General features: G+C 43.8%; 1 long non-coding RNA gene and 1 pseudogene across 2 annotated transcripts; both read right to left on the minus strand.

Moving 5' to 3' along the window:
• Positions 1-5,169: 5,169 nt before the first annotated feature.
• Positions 5,170-10,337, minus strand: LOC147342168 (6-pyruvoyl tetrahydrobiopterin synthase pseudogene; annotated as a pseudogene). Its single transcript, XR_015157374.1, has one exon. The product of XR_015157374.1 is annotated as a 6-pyruvoyl tetrahydrobiopterin synthase pseudogene (transcript).
• Positions 10,338-20,955: 10,618 nt separating this feature from the next.
• LOC147342169 (uncharacterized) lies at positions 20,956-24,355 on the minus strand. The gene is made up of 3 exons (XR_015157378.1): positions 24,220-24,355; positions 23,519-23,634; positions 20,956-22,825 (listed from the first exon to the last, which is right to left on the minus strand). It is a non-coding gene; the product is annotated as an uncharacterized LOC147342169 (long non-coding RNA).
• Between the last annotated feature and the right edge of the window lie 514 nt (positions 24,356-24,869).

Below are 24,869 nucleotides of genomic sequence, written 5' to 3' on the forward strand. Positions count from 1 at the left end.
GTGTAATCTTCCAAGGTCCAATCTTGTGGGGTTGAGTCTCATGATTGTTTAATTTCAGTGTCAATGTTTCATGTCTCAGTATGCATTTGTATATTTTTTAATGAATTAATCTGTTAATGAATGCTCTCTTGAGTCTGTCTCTTGGCAATTGGAAGTAGCACTGAAGTGAGCGTTGGGTGCATGTGTCAATTTCAGAAATAGTTTTTCATAGAATTGGCCCAGGTGTGGATCTGAAAATCCCAGGTTTACCTCTCTTGAAATTTTCTTTCAGGCATATGAAGACTGCCCTTTCTAGGGGTTATGGCCAGTGTCCATAAGACACCGGGATTCTTGGCCCCGGGAGGAGAATTCAATCCGGGGCCAGAGACGAGGTTTGATTGCTCAGAGCTTTTGTGTAATAAAGTTTTATTAAAGTATAAAGGAGATAGAGAAAGCTTCTGACATCGGCATCAGAAGGGGGCAGAAAGAGTACCCACTTGCTAGTGTTAACAATGAAGTTATATACTCTCCAATTAATCCAAAGAATGTCTGGAGGTTGTAAAGACCTCACCAGACCTACTCCCATAATTTACATTTTAAGATAACAGAATTAGCCAGAAGATTTAATCCAAAGATTGTCCTCAGGCAGGATACATCCTTGTAAAGACCAGGTCTACTCCCATAATTTACATTTTAGGATAACAGACTTAGCCAGAAGGTTTAATTCAGAGACTGTCCTCAATCCAGAGACTGTCCTCAGGCAAGATACATTACTGTTATATAATCCTAAGGAATGTGGAGAAGGAAAAAAAGTTTGTCCTTTCTTCCTCCTTGAGAATTCCAGACCCCTCTCTCCTTGGGGACCCCTAGACTCCTTATCAACCTACCTAGGAAATGACTCTCTCATGTTGAAGGGTATTTGATTTGCACTTCCAGGCTTGTCCTCAGTGTGCAACAGGCCGATTCAGTTATGACTATACACAGAGCGTATCTGTACTCTTCTTTTCACGCAGAAGTTATTGAACAAGGTGGAGTCAGTTCTCTGTGGTGAACCTCGCATTCCTGTGGATTAACTATTAAAAATGCAGAATGTATACATGCAAGGAGCAAAGGAGAGGAGATACTCCTCATGGATTACCTATTACAGGGACAGACTTCTGTGTATCTGTTAGAGATCAATAGTTCTGTGTTTATTTGCATGCAAGGAAGGAAGAAAGGAAGGCAGGCAGGAGATGAGCCTTGTGGATTCCATAACAAATACACAGCTCTTGTATATGTTAGGACCGACCCTAATCCATCCCTGGCCGCTTCGCCCCCGTCTCGCCCCAGTTTGTTTGTTTTTCCTAATTCTTGTTTTCTGTCTGAATCTCAGTCTCTGTTTCGTGGTTTTAATTACTTCCCGTGTATCTGTTTTTTAAATATGACCTAGGAGGAACATCATCTGGGCTTTCTTCCTCTGAGACTCACCTCACTTCGCGTACAGTCCTTCACGGTCTGTTCTCGGGGGGACCAGTGTCATCATTTCATCATTTCAGTGGTGGTTGTTCATGTCTGAGGAATAGCCCGTTGTATGTATGTACCACATTTCTTTAAGATTCAATCTGTTGAGGGATATTTTTTTGGTTCTGTGTCATGACTGGCAGAAGTGGCACTGCAGTGAATGTTGGGGTGCATGTGTCATTTTGAATGATAGTTTTTCATGATATAACCCAGGTAAAAGTGTGAAAGTCCTAGGCTTAGCTCTCTTGAAATTTTCTTTCTGGCCAGGGAAGGCGCCCCTTTCTAGGGTTTATGGCCAGTATCCATTCCTGCGGAACACGTAGGGGGCTTGCATAGTGTCCCGGCTCTCTCCCCCGTTTACTGATTGCAGGCAGTCAGGATGGCCGTTCTGTCGGATTGGGTTTGATTTTTTTCTGTTTGTTTTCATTGCCATTCCTCTTGTCATAATTAGGGATGCTGAGCATCTCATCCCGTGGCTGTTTGGGTGTTTCTTAAATAGTTTTTCCTTTTTTTTTTTTTTTCCCTTAAAGTGTGTGAATAAAGTTGACGTGCTGCAGTTGGCTTCTTGAGAGTCTGTTGTGTTTGAAATTTACTTTGGCAAACCCTCCGCTTGACCTTTCCTGATGTCATTTGTCCTTAACAGCACCTCAGGCCTTGTGAATTGGAGGTGCTGGCTTCCCTAGTGGCTCATACAGTAAAGCGTCTGTCTGCAATGCAGGAGACCCGGGTTTGATCTCTGGGTTGGGAATATCCCCTGGAGAAGGAAATGGCAGCCCACTCCAGTATTCTTGCCTGAAAAATCCCACGGACCGCGGAACCTGGCACGCTACCCTCCATGGGGTCGCAAAGAGTCGGACACGACTGAGCGCCAGCGGTCAAGTTGTAGTTACAGATAATGCCCACAAGGGGGCAGCACTTCTTCACGCCCAGCTCTGTTCCCGTCTGCAACCAGAGCCTTTGGAAAGTCATCTTCCTAGGCTGTGAATTCCAGTGGAATGAGCAAACCCCCACGGAGAAGGTAGTGGCAACCCACTCCAGTACTCTTGCCTGGAAAATCCCATGGATGGAGGGGCCTGGTAGGGTGCAGTCCATGGGGTCGCTAGGAGTCGGACACGACTGAGAGACTTCACTTTCACTTTTCACTTTCATGCATTGAAGGAAATGGCAACCCACTCCAGTGTTCTTGCCTGGAGAATCCCAGGGACGGAGAGCCTGGTGGGCTGCCGTCTATGGGGTCGCACAGAGTCGGATACGACTGAAGCGACTTAGCAGCAGCAGCAGCAGAGCAAACCCCCAAGGGCTTATGTCGCACTACCTCTTCCTCTTAAGGCTTCACCCTCCCCTCTGGACTTCAGGGACCTGCAGCCCTGCTCCATGCTGAGGTTCCTAAGAGGCCACACTCTCAGGAAGGAGGCTTCAGCTGGGTACCCCATTAACAGGGACCTAGATACTTGGTGACTTTAACTTGGTCCCGGAAGCCAGAAGGTCGGGCCACCATCATTGGGCTGCTCTAGGGATTCGGGCCCCAGCTAGAGCCAACCAGACGGTACAGGCTGAAGAGACAGCTCAGTGAAGAGCACCCTCCAGGCTGTGTCCATCCCAGCCCAGCCCTGTCTCTCAAGCCCACTCAGTTTCCAGGGTTGGAACATCAGCCCAAGTTAAGGAGGTGGTGGAGCATAAACTAGTAATTCCTTTTCTTTTCTTTTCTTCAGTCTCCTGGGATGCTGTGCTGGCGTATTGTCGAATTTCAGTTTTGTGCTTGGTGTCAGCGTACAGCCACTTGATTGGTAACATCAGATCCTAGGGTTATCTATCTCAAGGCAGCCTCTCCACCCCACCCTAGTCCTTCTTTCTTTATTTACTGTTTATCTTTCTTTCCCAGGTATGCATATCAATCCTTACCAAATTTTAGTGGAGCTATTTGTTATAATTTGAGTGCAGATCAGTTGTCTGATATGTGTTTTGAAAATAGTCTCTTGCAGTTTCTGGTTCATTTTTTAAATTTTTCTTAAAAGATGTTTCATAGAGTGAAGATTTTAATATTAAAAGTAATTTTATAATTTTAATTTTCTGAGGAAGGTTTTAGTTGTATGAAAGTAAGTGAATGTTATTGATTGTATAAAAGTTATTAATTTTATGAGTTATTCAATTTATGGAAGTTTTAATTTTAGAGAAATTTTCCATTTTATGTAAGTTACTAATTTTATGGAATTTATGAATTTTATTGGTGAAATATCTATGTAGAAATAATTATGTAGGACATTTTTAATTCTTTGTTGTTGTTCAGAGGCTAACTCATGTCTGATTCTTTGTGACCCCATGGACTGCAGCATGCCAGGCCTCCCAGTCCTTCACTGTCTCCTGGAATTTGCTCAAACTCATGTCCACTGAGTCACTGATGCCATCCAACCATCTCATCCTCTGTTGCCCCCTTCTACTCCTGCTCTCAGTCTTTCCCAGCATCAGGGTCTTTTCCAGTGAGTCGGCTCTGTGCATCCGGTGCCCAGAGTGTTGGAGCTTCACCTTAGCATCAGTCCTTCCAGTGAATGTTCAGGGTTGATTTCCTTTAGGATGGACTGGTTGAATCTCTTTGCTGTCCAAGGGACTTTCAAGAGTCTTGTCCAACACCACAGTTCAGAAGCATCAATTCTTCGTTGCTCAGTTTTCTTTATAATTCAGCTCTCACATCCATACATGACTACTGGAAAAACCATAGCTTTGACTATGCAGATCTTTGTTGGCAAAGTAATGTCTCTGCTTTTTAATATGCTATCTAGGTTAGTCATAACTTTCCTTCCAAGGAGTAAGCGTCTTTTAATTTCATGGCTACAGTCACCATCTGCAGTGATTTTGGAGCCCCCAAAAATAAAATCTGTCACTGTTTCCATTGTTTCCTCATCTATTTCCCATGAAGTGATAGGACTGGATGCCATGATCTTCATTTTTTGAATGTTGAGTTTTAAGCAAACTTTTTCACTCTCCTCTTTCACTTTCATGAAGAGGCTCTTTAGTTCCTCTTCACTTTCTGCCATAAGGGTGGTGTCATCCATGTATCTAAGGTTATTGATATTTCTCCCAGCAATCTTGATTCCAGCTTATGCTTCATCCAGCCTAGCATTTTGCATGATGTACACTGCATATAAGTTAAATAAGAAGGATGACAATATATTGCCTTGACATATTCCTTTCCCAATTTGGAACCAGTCTGTTGTTCCATGTCTGGTTCTAACTGTTGCTTCTTGACCTTCTCAGGAGGCAGTAAAGTGGTCTGGTATTCCCATCTCTTGAAGAATTTTCTACAGTTTGTTGTGATCCACACAGTCAAAGGTTGTGTAGTTCTAAGTGTCCAAAACGCGCTCTTCAGTTTTAAAGACACATATATCTATTCACATTTGGACTTTCCCTGTATTATTTGCGATATTGTCAGTAGAAATCTTTTGGTATACCTAGGTCCTTAATGATTTTCATCCTTATATGGAATGAATATATTTGTTGCATCTAAGGCTTTGAATTTATTCTTGTACTACTCTATCTTCTTTACTAACAGTAAGTTTGCTTTTTAAGTCTCCAAACCAATTCTCTGTTAGTTTGTTGGTGTGTATATTTAGATTCTAACTGTAAGTGATATGAGATTTTACTTTCTCTGACTGACTTCTTCACTTAGTTAGATTACCCCTAGTTTTGTCTGTGTTCTTCAAATTTCATTATTTCATTCTTTCTTGGCTGAGTCATATTGCATTGTGTACCTGTGTCACATATTCATCATTCACTTCTCTCAAAATCCAACTGCATACTCCATTTGTTGGATATTGTAAATCTAGTCCAGTGCAACTTGACGGCATGGATTTTTTGAACATTTTGCTTTCCCCTCAAGCACTCTGTTGTGGTTCTATGGGATTTTCCGATGGGCCTGTTTTATCTCCTGCAGCCAGTCCTATGCTTCTCTCTATAGTGACCTTTATCATTTATATGCGACGAGGACCTTTGTGTTAGTTGCTCTGTTATGTCCGATTCTTTGCAACTTCATGGATGGTAGCCTGCCAGCCTCCTCTGTCCATGGGATCCTCCAGGCAAGAACACTGGGGTGGGTAGCTATTACTGATCTGATCGAGCCTGGTCTCCAGCATTGCTCTACAGGACACCATTTCTCCATGCCTTTTCCACCATTGATTCTTTGTAGATTTTTCATGACGGCCTTTCAGGTTGACGGGGAATGATCCCTCCTTGTAGTTAGGACTTGCGTGTCTGTCATAAGTCACCAGGTTCAGCAGCTTTTCATGGACTATTTTTTTAAACAGCGTATGAGTTGAAGTTACTTTAGAAATTTTCTTCTTGATTGCTTGCCCAGTTTTTATTATTTTCGATTGGTTTCCCCTAAAAATGTTTCAAGTGCAAGTATCAGTTAATGCGCAGTGGTCCTTGTGAACCATGAACAATAGTTAATGTTGTTTTTTCGGGAAGGACCCCTGGTGGCAGAATTTCTTCTTGCCCTACACTTGTTACTATGGTAACTGGAGACTTAGGCTTCATCCTGGTTCCTGGTTGAAAATCCATTTGGAATGTGACAGCTTGTGTGTCTTTACTTCATCTTTTTTTTTTAAGTAGAGGTAATGTGTATTTTTATTCCAGTAAATTTGACTTACATTGTTATTTTTCCTCTAAAGTTTTGAAATTTTGTTCTTTTATCCCCATGCATGTGTCTATTCATGCACATACAGGTTATTTCACAGTGCTTAATACACCTCCCTTGGTAATGTAGGTCCATGTAGGTTATGTATTTTACATGTTTCTTTGGTATAAGTTGATCTCAGCCTCCTAATTTAACCCTTCCACCACCATTTTTTTTTGGGGGGGGTTAATTATGATTTCCTAAGATGTGTGGTTATATGAAATATAAATGAACTTATTGCGAACGATTTCTCAATCCTACGTGCGAGTGATATCATATGATATTTTTATTTTCCTAGTGAATGACTTCTCTTAACTAAGATTATCTCTCAGCTAGCCTATGTTTCTGCAAATGACATTATTTCCATTTTTTCACGCTTGAGTCATGCTCCACGGTGGAGATGTGTGTCCATTCGCCTGTGCCCGTGCGGTTCTTTCATTTCCGGTCTCTCTGATCATGTGCCTGTTGCAGTGCACTCCTTGGTGCACGTGTTTTTCAGATTCAGGCTCTCTCGGTGTCTGTTCACAGGAGTGGGACTGTAGTGTGTTAATGCACTTTCATTTTTACCTTAAAAGTGCACTTCCATGTTGGTTTTCCTAAGGCTATTACCAATGACATCCCACCAGCATGAAAAATGGGCTCCTCTTATCTTAACCCCACTGCAGCGTTTCTTGAAGGTAGACATTTTGATAGTGGCCTTTTTGCCTTCAATAAGGCGGTACGTCATTGTCATTTAGATTTTCAGTGACTCATGATTTGCCTTATTGGTTAACTTTTCACGTGCTATATTTTAAACATTATAAATTTATTTACCTTTTTATATTTTCTTGTGATAATTTTCCCTATTACGTTTTTTATATTATATTCCTTTTTTTTTTTTTTCTGAGTGTAGGTAGAATTTAAGTTCCCTAAAGGAGAGGAAAGCCTGGCGTGCTGCAGTCCGTGGGATCACAAGAGAGTCAGACAGGACTTAGTGACTGAACAAAAAAGCAATTATTTATAGGTTACTCTGTGGCGGCAGGATTCCCACATGTCCAACTGATGTTACTGATGCTTTGAGAGCCTGAGTGAAATTTTTGGTTTGGGATTGTAAATTAGAATGGAGTATACCAGAACAGACACCCAAAGGCTTGTGTCTCCTTCCCATATTTTTTCATTAAACACAATTTTATTTCTCATTGTAAGTAAGTTAAGTGTTAGCTGCTCAGTCGTGTCCGATCCTTTGCGATCCCATGGACTGTAGCCTGCCAGGTTCCTCTATTCATGGAATTTTCCAGGCAAGAATACTGGAGTGGGTTGCCATTTCCTTCTCCCAGGATCTTCCCGACTCAGGGATTGAACCTGGATTTCCTGCACTGCAGGCAGATTTTTACCATTTGAGCCACCAACATATATATATATATATATATATATATATATATATATGTTCATGTAGGTTGCAGGTATACAAAATCTGCTTTTTAATTTTAAATATATATGTATATATTTACATTGGATTTCTTTCCTGTCTAATTCATTACACAATGTTGATAGAACTCCCTTAGTATACCTAGGCCTTTGTGTAATATCTGTCTCATATGGAATGATTATATTAGTTACGTCTAACCTTTTGAATATATATCTCTTGCCCCTTCATTTTCCTTCTGTAAGCATAAGTGTGTCTTAGTTAATTCGTTGCTGTGTCATTTTACATTCCACCTATACGTGATACCATTTATCCTATGATTATTGTATTTTTTTCATTCTGATCTCTACATAGTTTGATTATCGCGTTTGTATATGTCCCTGAAAATTGCGTTGTTTCCTTTTCTTTTCCTGGCTGAACCACATCGCGGCGTGTCCATGTGTCATTTCCTTACGCATTCATCTCTCCGTAAATGTTTCGAATGCTTCCATTTGTTACATACGGCAAGCTGTAGGCCCGGGCGCACTGGCTGCACGAGCCTTTTCCAAATCTTGATTTTCCTTAATTACTCTATGACATGGTTCTGCAGGATTTAGTGTTAGGTCTATTTTCTCCTCATAAAGCAGTTCCGTACCCCTCTCTGCCGTGACTCTTACCATTCACGTGCCACTAGGCCGTAACACGGTTCCCTTTTCTCCGTCTTTTCTGCCATTACCCTTTCTGAATTTTCCCGATGCCTCTTCACACAGGTCCAGAGTGACCTCCTATTGTTGTTTTGATTTTGTGTCTGTCCTAATTCACCACATTCAGCAAGTTTTACCTAGGCTCTTTATTAAATGCTGTGAGTACAATTTGCTGTAGATATTTTCTTCTTGATAGTCTGTCCTGTTTTTTACTAGTTTTGATTCGTTTCCCATGAAAATGTTTTAACTGCAGGTATCTTTTAGAATCCAGCTATTTGTGGGCTCTGTATGACTATGAGGTGCCCATGAACAATAGATTTAAGGTTGTTGTTTAGGAAATAGCACAGGGCAGTGGAATTACTTTACGACCTTGTCTGGGTGCTACAGTAACCAGTTTTAGGGGTAGTCCTGCTTCCTGATCACAAATTAGAATGGAATGTGAGATTATTAGCCACCAAAGCTCGGGCCTGATTATTTCTTCTTTTCCTAAATAATGTGTTTTTGATTGGAGTAAAGTTGACTTCCAACGCTGTGTTTGCTCTAGTGGTACAGAATCTTGTTTACTTATAGCCAGGCGTGTATCTTCTCATGCTTTTTTTTTTTACAACTAGGTTATTACAGAGTGTTTAGTACAACTCTTGTAGTAATGTCAGCCTATGTTGATAATATGTTTTACATTAATCATTGGTATAATTTTATTACAGTCTCCTAATTTTATCCTTCAACCTGCCTTTTCTTTTTGGTTATTATAACTTTGTTTACTCGGACAATATGGTCATTTCATATGTGAGTGAGTTCATTGAGAACAATTGCTCATTTCCACACACAATGGCTATGATAGGATATTACTTTTCTTGTTCCAATTTACTTCAGTTGCTGTGATTATCTCTAGACTGATCCATATCATTGCAAATGACACTTGTTCATTTCTGTCCTGGCAGAGTCGTATTCTGTAGTGCACATTATGACTTGTTCTTTATCCATTCATGATTTTGTCTCCTTCCTTGTCTTGGCTAACAGACATCCTGTTCCAGTGTACTTTTGGGTGCTTTAGTTATTTAAATTATGATGCCTCTGCATTTATTCTTAGGAATGGACTGCCAGATCATGTGGCAGCTCTATTTTTGACTTTAAAAAAGTCACTTCCCTATTAGTTTGTGTAATGACAGTGACCAGTTACATCCCATGAGTAAAAAAAAAAAAAAAGTTCCCCTTTTTAAACCTGACATCAGCATTTCTTGAATGTAGACTTCTTGATAGTGATCTTTTTGACTTCTCTGAAGTGATACTTTGTCGTCATTTTAATTTTCATATCTCTCTGATTTACCACATTAAGTAATTTTAGTGTACTCTTTCTTTAAGCATTGTAAATTTATTTACTTTTTTTTCTTTTGCTTCCAAATGATTCTACACCAGAACGCTTTGCTGAAGTGATTTTAATCTACAGATGAAAGACTTTAAATGATACTCAGAATACATTACAAACTTGGTTTTAAATTAGATTTGAGTCTAGAACAGGACTCAGTCACAATGATTCAACACAATGTGGAAGTACAGCAGTAAGGTGATGTCTTCTTAATTGCTCAAGGGGATAAAGATCTTCTTCAAATATGGATCGAAACTAATCTCTAAGAGTTGTTCTCCTTTATAGACTACAATATTATTGTCGGTTTCATATACTTTTACTTTATAAAGAACTCCCACAGGAAGAAATTTCTGGAGGTTTTCCCAGATATAAACGGCTACATTTTCTGTTGTGCTTACAATGTCTGCAAAATACGGCACACCTAGATCCAGATTCTTATGATCAAGGGGCTTCATAATCGCCTCCTCTATATACTCTTTGAGGTCAGTCAAATTCATGACCATTCCTGTAACAGGATCAACCTCTCCATGTACTGTCACCACAACTTTGTAATTGTGCCCATGGCCATTTGGGTTGTTGCACTTCCCAAATAATTTCAAGTTTTCTTCATTACTAAGAGATTTGCTGTGGAGGCGGTGGCTCGCGCTGAAGGAGACGAGGCGGGACACTCGCGCCCACCAGCCAGGGCCCGACCCTGCCCCGTTCATGGCTCTACCTATTTACCTTTTGATATTTTGTTCTTTGCCCTGTTTCATGTTTTTTATTAGTTTCCCCTGATTTTTTTTTTTTTTTTGATGGCCGTTAACATTTAGAGCCCATCAAATTTTGCTAATCTTAACTGCCCATAAGGAAGAGTTTTTAGGTGGCTGTTGGAGAGAATGGTCAAGGGCAACAGAGGTTCCTCTTGTCCAACTGTGGTTACTGAGGCAATGAGAGCCTTATCAAAGTACTAAATTGGGGTTTTACATTAGAGGGGAGTCGATCATAACAAACACAAAGTTGTGTGTTTCTGTCTTTTAATAAATATACCTGAAGTCCTTATTGTAATTATCATTAAATATACTTTCTCATTCTCCAATGCAAGGTTCTTTGAATTATAGTTGTTCAAAATGTGGCCTTTAATTTTGAATATACATATATCTATTCACATTCATACTTTCCCCCATATTGGTTATTAGAGATTGTTGATGGAACTCCCTGGATACCCTCAAAAGTGAAAGTCAAAGTGGAGTTGCTCAGTCGTGTCTGACTCTCTGCAAACCCATGGACTGTAGCCCACCAGGCTCCTCCATCCATGGGATTCTCCAGGCAAGAGACTGGAGTGGGGTGCCACTTGCTTCTTCCAGGGGATCTTCCTGACCCAGTGATCGAACCGGGTCTCCTGCATTGCAGGCAGATGCTTTACCATCTGAGCCACCAAGGAAGCCCTTGGTATACCTGCTGCTGCTGCTGCTAAGTTGCTTCAGTCGTGTCCGACTCTGTGCGACCCCATAGATGGCAGCCCATGAGGCTCCCCTGTCCCTGGGATTCTCCAGGCAAGAACACTGGAGTGGGTTGCCATTTCCTTCTCTAGGAGATCTTCCCGACCCAGGGATTGAACCTGCATCTCCTGTGTCTCCTGCGTTGCAGGAGGATTCTTTACCAGCTGAGCCATCAAGGAAGCCCTTGGTTATCCTTTTTTATTATTTTCCATTTGTTTCCCTTAATTTTTTTTTTAAGTGCAGGCATCAGTAAGAGCCCAGCAGTTCTTATGAATATGAGCTGACCATGAGCAATAGATTAAATGGTGCTTTTTTTGAAATGTCCACAGGGTAGCAGAATTTCTTCTTTCCCTACTCTTGTTAACTGTGTTAATGGGAGTCTTAGACTTAGTCCTGGTTCCTGCAACAGATGAGTTTGGAATGTGAGAGTAGAAGCACAGAAAGCTTGTGTCCCCTTCTCCTCCTGCCTTCCGTGTTTCCCAGCATTGGGGTCTTTTCTAATGAGTCAGTTCTTCACATCAGGTGGCCAAAGTATTGGAGTTTCAGCTTCAGCATCCGTCCTTCCCATGAATATTCAGGACTGATTTCCTTTAGGATGGACTGGTTGAATCTCCTTTCAGTCCAAGGGACTCTTAAGAGTCTTCTCCAACACCACAGTTCAAAAGCATCAATTCTTTGGCGCTCAGCTTTCTTTATAGTCTAGCTCTCACATCCATACATGACCACTGGAAAAACCATAGCCTTGACTGGATGGACCTCTGTTGGCAAAGTAATGTCTCTGCTTTTTAATATGCATTGCTTTAATAAGCAGTGTAGAAAAAAAGTTTGTCCTTTGCTTCTCCTTGAGAGCCCCGGACCCCTTTCTCCTTCTCAAGGGCCCCGGATTCCTTATCAACCTTTTAATATGAGTCTCATTATTTCATCTTTTTTTTAAAGAGTTAATCTCTATCTTTTTTATTAAATTTGATTACAATGTTGTTTTTTCCTCTAAATATCCCAAACTTTGTTCACACCTTACCATGCGTGTATGTATTCATTATTGGTATTTTTTTCACAAATAGATTATTTCAGAGTGTTTAATATTCCTCCCTTGGTAATGAAGGTCCGTGTTATATATTTTATATCCTTTGTTGTATACATGAATCCCCATCTCCTACTATAAATTTAAACCCACCATTTCTTTTTGTAATTACAAATTCCTTTCCTACGATGTCTGGTTATTTCAAAAGTAAATGTGCTTCCTGGGAGCCATTGCTCAGTCCCACCTGCGAGTGACAGAGTCGGCATTCCTATCTTCTCTCCGCCTGGTCTTCCACCGTGTCATCTCTGGGTCTGTGCTCCTCACTTTCGCAGCAGAGTCATAGTCCATCGTGTAGGTGTCTGCCTTACTCCTCGTCTCTCCACCTCTGCACGTGTGTTTTCTTTCATGTCTGATGTACATGTACAACCTGCGGCAGCGCCCTTTTGGGTGCATTTATTTATCAAAACCTGTTTCCCTCTGCACCTGTCTGTGTGAGTTAGACCGTCAGATCATAGTGCCCTGTGTTTTCACAGTTACTACACACTTCCACACTGGCCTTTATAATGGATTTGCCAGTTACATCCCACAAGCATCCTAAAGGGACCACTTTAACTATCCCCACTGGATCATTTCCTCGGTGTAGATTTATAGATCCTGGCCTTCTGATTTCTCTGTCTTGATCTTGTTGTTTTTTGATTTTAGTGTCTCTGACGAATCGCATTATGGTGAACTTTTCTATGTGTTATTTTTTTAAACAATGCAGTTGTATTTACTTTTTTATATTTTCTCTGATAGTTTCCCTATTTAAAATTTTTTATTCATTATCCCTTGTATATATTTTTAAGGGTGGGGACATTAGGGCATGAAAAATCTTGTGAATATTAATTGCTCATTACCCGTAATTGTCAGGTTGCAACAGCGGGAAGTGCCACTAGATGGCAGAAGTTCCTCGTGTTAACTGTGGCCACACAGGCTATGAGAGCCTAAGGCAAAGTCCTGATTTGGGCTTATAAATCAGCGTGGAGCACACCAGAGCAATTGCTGAAAACTTGTCTTACTTTTTTTTTTTCAAATTAAATATGCCTTTAGTTACAATTGAAGGCTCCCCTCATAGCTCAGTTGGTAAAGAATCCACCTGCAGTGCGGGAGACCTGGGTTCAATCCCTGGGTTGGGAAGCTCCCCTGGAGAAGGGAAAGGCTATCCACTCCAGTATTCTGGCCTGGAGAATTCCATGGACTGTATAGTCCATGGGGTCTAAGGGAAAGTCCTGATTTGGGGTTAAAATTCAGAGTGGAGCATACCAGAACAATTTCTGAAAACATGTGTCTCCTTTTTTTTTTTTTTAAATTAAATATGCCTTTAGTTATAATTGAAGTAACACTGACAGACAAGGTGATATGGTTTATAGTGTATGTGTTTATTTAATTTTAAATATACATATATAGATTCACATTCAGGTATTTTAATGTAATTTATTACTACAGAATACAGATAGATTATAGATAGTATACCTAGGTGTTATAGGACACTGGACGCAAAGGAGCTGAGAGACTACAAGAGGCTTCATAACATATGCAACTGGAGAGTCACCAAGAGGCTCACAGACCCAGGAGCTGAGTGTCTGCACAGGGCCTCATAGCTACACATAAGGTGAGCGTCTGCCTAGGGGCTTCCTTGGAACACCAGCTGAATGAAAGCCTAGAGGCCCCACAGGCGCACAAAAGATGTCTTACTAGAAGCTGTATAGCTATAAACGAGCTCAGCTTCTGCCTAAAGGCCTCCTAGTAAGACAGGAGCTGAGCATCTGCCTAGAGGACTCAGTTATACAGGAGCTGAGCATTTACTTAGAGGCTCGTAGTTACACACGAGCTGAGCATCTGCCTAGAGCCCTCATGGTCCCACAGAAGCTGAGCATCTGCCTTGAGGACGCCTGACAGACATGAGGTGCACACCTGTCTAGAGGCCTCATAGGAACACAGATGAGCATCTCCCTAGAGGCCTCTGAGTTGTACACCAGCTGAGAATCTGCCCTCAGGCCTCATAGTTATACAGGAGCTGAGCATCTTCCTTGAAGCTCCAGACAGGCACATGAGAGCGTCTGCCTAGAGGCCTCTTTTTATTCACGAGTGAGAGTCTGTCTGAGGCCTCTAGACAGACGTGAGCTGAGCATCAGCCTAAAGCCCTCATAGAAACACAGGAGCTGAGTGTCTGATCTGAGTCCTCATAGTTACACACAAGCTGAGCATCTACTAGAGACCTGATAGTTATACACATGCTGAATGTCTGTCTAGAAGGCTCATTGGCTCACAGGATCTAAGAGTCTGCCTAGAGGCCTCACAGGAACACAGGAGATGAGCTTCTGTGTAGAGGCCTCATAATTACACAGGAGATGAGCGACTCCTTGAGGCCTCTAGACAGAAACAAGCTGAGCGTCTGCACAGAGGCTCTAGGCTTCATAGATCCTCAGTAGCTGAGCGTCTGCCTAGAGGCCTCATAACTGTACACGAGCTGAGTGTCTGCATTGAATAAATATGATTGTATAAATCATATTTATACATGATTATGTGTCTTGAAGCCTCTAGACAGATACTAGTGAGTGTCTGCACAGAGGCCTCATAGACCCAAAAGAGCTGAGTGTCTGCCTGGAAGCCTCACAGTTACACACCAGCTGAGGCTCTTCCTTGGGGCTCATAGTTACACACCAGCTGAGCGTCTTCACAGAGGCCTCATAGTTATACAGGAGCTGAGCACCAGCCTGAGTCCTCATAGTTGTACACAAGCTGAGCATCTGCCGAGAGGTCTCCTAGTTATACACCATCTTAGCATCTTCTCTGTGGCCTCGTATTTATACACGAGCTGAGGATATGCCTAGTGGCCTCATAGTAATACATGAGCTGAAATTCTGCCTAGAAGCCTCATTGGACACATGATCTGAGGGTGTGCCTAGAGGCCTCAAACTTACACATGAGCTGACAGTCTAAATAAAGCATCATTGTTGTCCACGAGCTGAGAGTCTACCTACAGACCTCATAGTTACAAATGAGCTGAACCTCTAAGCAGAGGCCTCATATTTGTTCACAAAGCGAGCATATGCCTGGAAGCTTCAAGGTACAACATGAGCAGTTCTAAATCCCAAGAAAACCACCATTCATAAAGAGACATGCACCCCACTGTTCACTGTAGCACAGCTTCCAATAGGCAAGGCAGGAACCACAAAATTTCCACCTACGGCTAAAGCTTAAACAAGATGTGGTACATATATACAGTGGACTATTACTCAGCCATAAAAAGCATTACTGAAAGTATGGTACTTTCCACTCTTCCCTACAAGGTTGGACCTTGAAGGATCATATGCCAAGTGAAATGTGCTAGACAAAGAAAGAAACTAGCAGATAAAGAACATTCCTGGAAAAATTTAAATGAGATAAAAGGAGCTGAGAAATCAAAGAATTATATATATATAAAAAAAGTAAAAGGCCAGTATGATATGCAGGAGGTTGGGACTAACATATACAAACAAATTCATTACTCCAACATATACACCAAGATCTATATATGTATGGATAATCCACAAGAATAATCTCATTTCCTCCTTCCTTCCACATTCACATAAAATCTGTATCTCTGATAGATACTGCAGAAGATTCTGATGTTCAGCACAGGGAATTTTTCTTGACCTTCTGCAATAAGCTGTATGGAAAAAGATTCCAAAAAGGAAAGATATCCTGTGTGTATATGTCATAACTGATTCAAGCAGCCGTATACTGACGAAAAGTACAAAACTGCAAATCAACTGTATCTAGCATAGCATCTAAATGAGAGAAAATAAAAAGAAATACAAGAAATATCTATTTCATTCCCTGTGACCTCCCTGACTTGGGCTGCTAACCCGTCCCTGGAGCCTGAGGAGGCTTTGTTCCCATGGCTGGACTGTGTTTGGTCATGATGCTAGAAATCTGAAAGTAGAAGTGTTTGTTAGACTCTTTGCAACTCTGAGGACTGCAGTCCGCCAGGCTCCTCTCTCCATGGAATTCTCTAGGCATGAATAATGGATTAAGTAGCCATTCCCTTCTCCAGGGGTTCTTCCCAACCAACATATTGAACCCTGGTATCCTACATTACAGACAGGTTCATTAACATCTGAGCTACCAGGGAAGCCCCCACCAGGGGTGTGGTCGTGATACTGGGAGGGGGGCCCTTAGGTTAGAGCCCTAGCACACCTGCACCGTCCAGCTGGCTCAGTCTGTGACCACACTCCCTCGTGTGACCAAAGGATGGGGGCACATCCTTTGACTTCGAGGACTTCAGAAAACACACCTCGTTGCCAGGGGTCCTGCTGATGGGGTCCCCAGTTCAAGTCTCCACCCTGAGAGGGCAGCCTCCTAGGCAACTCAGCGGGGTTGCATCCCAGGACATGAGTTTCAGCATGTTCATGGTGAACACGGTTCAGCCTTCTGCAATAACCTCTATGGCAAAGAATCCCCCCAAAGAAGAGAGATGCTGTATGGACATGTCATAATGGAATCAGGCGACTGGATGCTGACAAGCACAAAATTGGAGATTCAAGAAAAGTAAAAGAAAAGGAACACCTATTTTGTTCCCTCCAGTCTCCCTGACTTGGGCTGCTAACCCATCCCTGGAGCCCAAGCAGGCTCGGGTCCCGTGGCTGCACGGGATGCAGCAGACAAAGTGGAACAGGCGCCCGTAAGCGAGCCTCCTCTTCAACCTGTCCTGTCTGGTTTGCTTGGCTGGGAACAAAGTCCCTAGTGTACCCAGCCCTCTGACCTCCAGGCCCTTGGTAAAATTCACCTAGCCTCTAGGTCACCTGCTGCTAGGGTTCCCATGTCAAGCCTCCTTCCTGAGAGTGCAGCCTCCTAGGCCCGCTCAGCACGGCTTGTGGTTCAGGTTGGGAGCGGCCCGGAGCGGGTGGTGGTGAAGCTTCAGGGGGAAGAAGCAGTGAGACACAAACCCTTGAGTGTTTCCTCAGGCACATTCCACTCAAATTCACAGCTTGGCAATCCAATCTCCCCCAAGGATCTCACAGCCCCGGGAACGAGAGGTGGGCCTGAAGAAGGACTGTCACGCTGTGCACATTTCCTGGAACTATAACTTGACTACCAGTGCTGACTCACACCTCCGACTCACAAGTCCTGGGGGGCTCTTAATGACAACTGCCCGCAGGAAACACCCCGGGGCTGGTATTTCAAACACAAATGCCAAACACAGCCAACGTTCAAGAAGCCATCTACAACAGGTAAATTGTCCTCGTACCCTTTAATGAAAAAGAAAAAAACAATAACACCAAATGGCCATGGGACAAGAAGCTCAGCATCCTTAAATAGTACAGGAAAATAGAAACATGACAACCAAGGTCAAACCATACCGCTCAGAATGGCCATTACCAAACGTCTACTAGCAATACATGTAGGAGAGAGCTGGGAGGGGTGGGAACCCCCCTACACAGTCGGTGGAAATGGACATTGGCAAGAGTCACTCGAAAGGACACTCTGAATGCTGGGGCCGGGGGGGAACAACTCTCAAGTGACCAGAGCTAGGATCTGACATTCTCACACCTGGGCCTTTAGCCCAAGGAAACCAGTCTTCAAAAAGACAAAGGCACCCCAGCATTCACAGTAGCACTACTTACAGTAGCCAAGACACAGAACCATAGAATTGCCACCGACAGCTGAGAGCTTACACAAGATGTGCTGTATATGTACATGTGTGTGTGTGTGTGTGTGTACACACTCAGCCATGAAAAAGCACCACTGAAATGATGAAATTATTCCACTGGTCCCCAGAAGGGTGGACCTTGGAGGTTCATACCCTAAGCGAAATCAGCCAGATGCACAAAACCGCAGATGATGAACCTTTGAGGCAGAATAAAAAGAAAGAGAGAGAAAAAGAGAACTAATTTACAACACAAAAGGATCCTCTGAGGAGAATTAACCCAGTTCAGTTCAGTCGCTCAGTTGTGTCCAACTCTTTGCGACCCCATGGACTGCAGCAAGCCAGGCCTCCCGTCCATCACCAATTCAATTAACCCAAGCAAGGAATTAAAGAAAATAAAAAACAGTACTGGGTCAGGATGAATTAGGAGATTGGAACCAACAAATACACGGAAAGCCCTTACTCCAGCCTATACACAGAAGTCTGTCTATAATAATCCACAAGGATTTCCTCTTTCCTTCCTTTGACATTCTCACAAAAGTGATATCTCTGATAGATACGGCACAAGGATCTGATGTTCAGCACAGGGAATTTTTCTCTACCTCTACAATCACCTCTGTGGAATAAGAACCCAAAAAAGAACAGCTGTGCTGCATGTATATGTCACAACTGAATCAAGCATCTGTACACTGAAGACAAGCTCAAACTGCAGATCAACTCTACTCAAACATAGGACTGGCATGAGATTCAAGAAAACGAAAAGAAATAACAGCAATATCTATTTCATTCCTTCCTGCCTCCCTGGCTTGGGCTGCTACCCCTTCCCTGGAACCTGAGCAGGCTTGGTTCCCGTGACTGGGATGGGGGCGTGGCACCGGAGAGGGGGCCCTTAATTTAGAGCCCGAGTACACCTGCACTGTCTGGTTGGCTCAGTCTGGACCACACGCCCTCGTGCACCCAAAGGATGGGGGCACACCCTCTGCCTTCGAGGACCTTTGAACGCTCACCTAGTCGCCAGGGGTCCTGGTGATGGGGTCCCCAATTCCAAGTCTCCATCCTGAGAGTGCAGCCTCCTAGGCACCTCAGCAGGGGTTGTGGCCCAGGCTGGAATGAGTCTGGAGAGGAGGGAAGAAACTTTAGGGAGAAGAAGCAGTGACACACAAGCCCTGGAGTGTTGCTCAGGCCCATTCCACTAGAATTGCCAGCCCAGGAAGCTGACTCTCCTTAAGGCTCTATTTGGCAGGAGGCCCAGAGTTGAGAATGAAGAAGTGCTGCCGCTGTGTGGACATTTCCTGTAACTACAGCTTGATCACCTGGGCTGAGGGACACCTTTCAATTCACAAGGCCTGTGGGCCTGCTCTTTTCCAGTAGTCATGTATGGATGTGAGAGTTGGACTATAAAGAAAGCTGAGCGCCAAAGAATCGACGCTTTTGAACTTTGGTGTTGGAGAAGACTCCTGAGAGTCGCTTGAACTTCAAGGACATCCAACCAGTCCATCCTAAAGGAAATCAGTCCTGACTATTCATTGGAAGGACTGATGTTGAAGCTGAAACTCCAATACTTTGCCCACCTGATGCAAAGAACTGACTCATTTGAAAAGACCCTAATGCTGGGAAAGATTGAAGGCAGGAGGGGACAACAGAGGATGAGATGGTTGGATGGCATCACCAACTCAATGGACATGAGTTTGAACAAGCTCTGGGAGATGGTGAAGGACAGGGGGCCTGGCGTGCTGCAGTCCATGGGGTCGCAAAGAGTCGGACACGACTTAGCAACTGAACAACTACAAACAGTATGTGCTGGAGAGGGTGTGCAGACAAGGGAAGCGTCCTCCACGGATGTTTGGGATGAACGTTGGTAACAGCCACTGTGGAGGACACTGGGAGGGTTCCTTCAACCATGAAAACGAAACTAGAAAGCGTCCTAACACCATGCACAAAATAAACTTCAAATTATAAATATCGAAATGTAATGATGGGTATTATGGAAATCTTGAGAAAAATATAAACAGAACCCAATTTGACATAAAATGTAGCATGTTTGTTGAGGATCTGCCTCCTAGGATAATGAAAATAAACCACAAATCAGAAAATGGGACCTCTTTAACCACAAAACCATTTGCATTCCAAAGGAAACTCTAAACAAGAGACAATCTTCAGAAAAGGAAGAAAGATTTGCAAAGGAAGATACCCACAAGGGATTCATCTCTAAAACATACAGCCAGCTCGTGCAACTCAATAGCAAAAATAAATACAACCCAAGAACAAAATGGACCAAAGATTGAAATGGATATTTCTCTGAGGAAGGCCTGCAGATTGCACTTAGGCACGTGAAAAGATGCTCAGCATCACTAAGTGTTAGAAAGACGCAAATCAAATGAGTCCAATGAGGCAATCACTCACATTGGTCGGAATGGCCATCTCAAAACATCTTTAAGAATAAATGCTAGGACTTCCCTGGTGGTGCAGTGGTTAAGAATCTGTCTGCAAATGCAAGAGTCACAATTTCAGTCCCTGGTCTGGGAAGATTCCACATCTGTGGGACAACCAAGCCCTTGAACCACAACCACTGAGTCTTTGTGCCAGAACTACTGAAGCCTGGCACTCGAGAGCCTGTGTTCTGCAACCAGAAGCCACCACAGTGAGAAGCCTGTGCAGTGAAACTAGAGAGCAGCCTCTGCTTGCCGCAGATAGAGAAAGTCTGCACTCAGCAACCAAGCCCCAGTGCAACCAAAGACAAATGAATAAATAAAATTATTTAAGAAAGAATAAATGCTGGAGAGGGTATGGAGACAAGGGAACCCTCCTGAACTGTTGGGCACAATCCACATATGAACATCCAGCAGGGAGAACAGTATGGAGGTTCATTTAAAAAATACCATAGAAATACTTTAGGACTCAGCAATCCCACGCCTAGGCATAAACCTGGAGAAAATAAAAAATTTAAAAGACACAGGAACCCCAGAAATCTCAGCCCCACAAGTTGTACAATAGACAAGGCTGGGAAGCAAGCTAACTAGAAATCACAGCTGAATGGATACATGATAGGATACATGTACACAATGCAATATTTCTCAACCACAAAGAAGCAGGAAATACTGCCAAGTCCAGCTTCAGGGAAGAAGCTTGAGATGATCATTCCAAGTGAAGTAAGGAAGACAGGGACAGACACGTGTCATATGATATCACTTCTAGGTGTAATCGAAAAATGCATACAAATGAACTTCTTTACAAAGGAGAAACAGCTTCACAGACTTAGAAAAAGAAACTTACAGTTACCAAAACAGAAATGTGGAGGGTGTGCAGGGAGTAAATAGCTGGTTCAGAACAATAATACACCTTAAAACAGGAGCTGCTGCTGTTGTTTAGTCACTCAGTCCTGTCTGACTCTTGCAGCCCCATGGACTATAGCCGCTCAGGCTCCTCTGTCCATGGGATTTCCCAGGCAAGCCTATTGGAGTGGGTTACCATTTCCTACTCCAGGGGATCCTCCCGACCCAGCGGTTGAACCCGTATCTCCTGCTACTCTCCTGCATTGCAGGCAGATTCTTTACCATTGAGCCAGCAGGGAAGCCATTAAACAGATGCTGAAGGGCTCCTAATGGTCACAAGTCCAACGGGGTTTTAAATGACACCTGCCCTCAAGAAATGTCCTGGGATAAATCATCAGAAAAGAATTCCAAACAGGGCCACGTTTCAGGAAGCTAGTTTCAAGAGGCAAATTGTACTCACAAGGCATAAAATATTAAAAGCACATGGAAAGATACTCCACATCAATAATTATTAAGTCAATGCCAATCAAAACTACAATTGGTATCACCTCACAATGGCCATCATCAAAAAGATCTTCAAAGAATAAATACCGCATAGGATGTACAGAAAGTGGAATCCTCCTACAACCTTGGTGGGAACGCAAATGGTGAAGCCACTGTGGAAAACAGCATGGAGGTTCCTCAAAACGCTAAACACGGAGATATCATATGATCCTGCAATCCCATTCCTCTGCTTAGGTCCAGAGGAAAATCACCTTTGAAAGTGACACATGCATCTTGATTTTCAGGACAGCACTATTTACAATAGTCAAGACACAGAGTCCACTGAAATGTCCACTGACAGAAAATGAAGACTAGGTGGTACATCTATACCCTGGAATACTACTCAGCCAGAGAACAGATAATCATACTGACAGCAGCGTGGATGAACCAAGAAATTATTCTATGCGAGGTAAGTCAGAGAGACAGACAATACCCTAAGATATCACGTAGAGGTGGAATCTGTAAATTCATACCAATGAACGAATGTGCAACAGAAACAGACTCACAGCCTGAGAAAACCAGATTAGGATTATATCATCAAAAGAGAGCTTGAAGGGAGGGATGAATTAAGAGTTTGGGATTAAAATATACATACTCAGTTCAGTTCAGTTCAGTCAGGTCCGACTCTTTACGTCCCCATGAATCGCAGCACGCCAGGCCTCCCTGTCCATCACCAACTCCCGGAGTTCACTCAGACTCACGTCCATTGAGTCAGTGATGCCATCCAGCCATCTCATCCTCTGTCGTCCCCTTCTCCTCCTGCCCCCAATCCCTCCCAGCATCAGAGTCTTTTTCCAATGAGTCAACTCTTCGCATGACGTGGCCAAAGTACTGGAGTTTCAGCTTCAGCATCATTCCCTCCAAAGAAATCCCAGGGTTGATCTCCTTCAGAATGGACTGGTTGGATTCCTTGCAGTCCAACGGACTCTCAAGAGTCTTCTCCAACACCACACTTCAAAAGCATCAATTCTTCGGCACTCAGTCTTCTTCACAGTCCAACTCTCACATCCATACATGACCACAGGAAAAACCATAGCCTTGACTAGATGGACCTTTGTTGGCAAAGTAACGTCTCTGCTTTTGAATATGCTATCTAGGTTGGTCATAACTTTCCTTCCAAGGAGTAAGCGTCTTTTAATTTCATGGCTGTAGTCACCATCTGCATATATCAAGTCGATAATGAAAAAGGACCTACTGGATAGAACAGGGAACTCTCCTGAACAAACTGTAATAACCTACATGAAAAAACAGAAGAACAGATATATGTCTATGTATAACTGAATCAAATTCATGTACACCTAAAACTACACATCAGAAATCAAACTTTATTCCAATATAAAATAACAATTCAATTATAAATTAAATTACCTGGGCTCGGTCTAGGGGAAACCAGACTGTGGTGACCCCTATGAATTGGATCTGTGATGTGCTGTGATATTAATATGACCCATGCGAAGCTGCCTGACCTCATGTGAATGCAACAAGATGAAGAGAAGAAAAAGTATCACAGGTAAATCAGGGCAACACCCTCAATTCAGAGGATGGGAATCTCAGAGGGGACAATTCACACTGCAGGTAAAGAGCAGATGGGGGGTCTCCAGGTACAGGATCCTGACCCGTGTGGGTGGGGTGAACCCACACAATCCCCAGGACTGAACCGGGGACACACGTCCTCAGTCTCCAAGGTGACACCTCCTCCCCAGTCCCTGCACCTGGGGCCCCTCGACCCTTGGTTAAAACACCAGGTCTCTGCTGGTTGGACCCCTAAGGCAGAAACCAGTGGGTTCCCGTAACCTCCTGAAACGGTAGAAAGAAGGGTAGGGTCGGTCTCCTCTCCCCACATTGTCCCACAGAAGTCCTCCCCTTTCCCTTTGGTTCTGTGATATTAACTGTTTCTATGGCTGTCATGATCATGTTGAGTGCACCACCTTGGTTCTGGCAGGCTCGGTCCTTTCTTGTCCCGCTGAGGAGCTGAGAAAACACACCAGACGCAGGGCTGGAAGACGAGGGGCCGGTCTGGTCTCTGCTGAGTAGGACGGTCGACCTGAAGGAGGTCACAGCAGCAACCTCACCTGATCCCACTGGCTTTTTGCCTGATCCACATGCCCTGCAGTCAATCCACCAGATGCCTGCCCCCCTTCTCCCCATGCTCATGCTGGAATAATTACCAGGTAGCCCACCTGAGGAGTCCCCAGGAGCCCCAGGGAGGGGGAACCTCGCAGGGGTAAAGAGGCAAACAGGTACAGGCCTGTGTAAAGTGAATACACTAAAGCATTCATTCCTAAACACAAGTGAAGCTCTCACGTGCTCTTCCCTCTTTCTTAGCTTTGTGTGTGGGGTCTCCCCGCACACGATCCTGACCATGCAGAGGGGGTGAGACTCACACAGTCCCCAGACCCCCCACCTGGGGTCACACGTCCCCTCAGTCAGGACACCATGGCTGTGGTCAGCGGGCCCCCAGTGTGTAAACCAGCCAGGCCCCTGGGGCCTCCTGGGACCCAAGAAAGAAGTGAAGGGTCCTCTCCTCTCCCCACAGTGGTCCCTGAGAAGTCAGGCCCCTCCTGTCTTCACTTGGTTCTGTGTGATCTTTTGCTGGTTTGAAAGCTCGTGCTAGAGTTGAACACACTACCTTGGTTCTGGCGGGCTCTGTCTTTCCTGTCCTGCTGAGATGATGAGGAAACAGGAGAGCTGGGCTGAAGGACAGGGGGCAACCCTGTTCTCTTCTGAGGAGAGTCGACCGGAAGGAGATCACAGCGGCAACTCACCTGCTGCCCATTGACTTCTTGCCCGATCCCTGGAATCAGCTCAGCAGGTGAACCTGCCTCCCTACTCAACCTGAATGTGCTGGAAAATTGGAATAATTACCAGGTAGCCCACCTGAGGCGCCTCCATGCCCCAGGGCGGGGGAACCTGGCAGGTAGAGAGACTCAGAGCCCACTGAAGCCCCGACCCCGGGAGGGCCACGGAACCCCCTCAGAGAAGAGCACGTTGCCCAGAGAAGCCACCTCAGCTCCAGACCCCAGACATCTGAGCGCTGACATTCAGACGCAGGCGCGGAGTTTTCCAGGACAGAGGCAGGCCAGGTCCTACCCAGGTCTCTAGTCCTAGTGTAGACCGAACAGGGTCAGGTCTAAATGTTCTCATTGTAGAAGCACATGGTCACATGTAAACATCGTCAGTGTAGACAGGACTTGGAGAGGTCTAAATGTCTCATGTAGACAGACCTTGGTCAGGCTTAGACCATCTTAAAGCTGCTCTCCCCAGAGGCGCAGGTCACAC

Source organism: Bos grunniens, chromosome 29 (genome assembly GCF_055505025.1).
Source record: "Bos grunniens cultivar Pamir isolate PY7600 chromosome 29, Bosgru_T2T1.0, whole genome shotgun sequence".
NCBI lineage: Eukaryota > Metazoa > Chordata > Mammalia > Artiodactyla > Bovidae > Bos > Bos grunniens.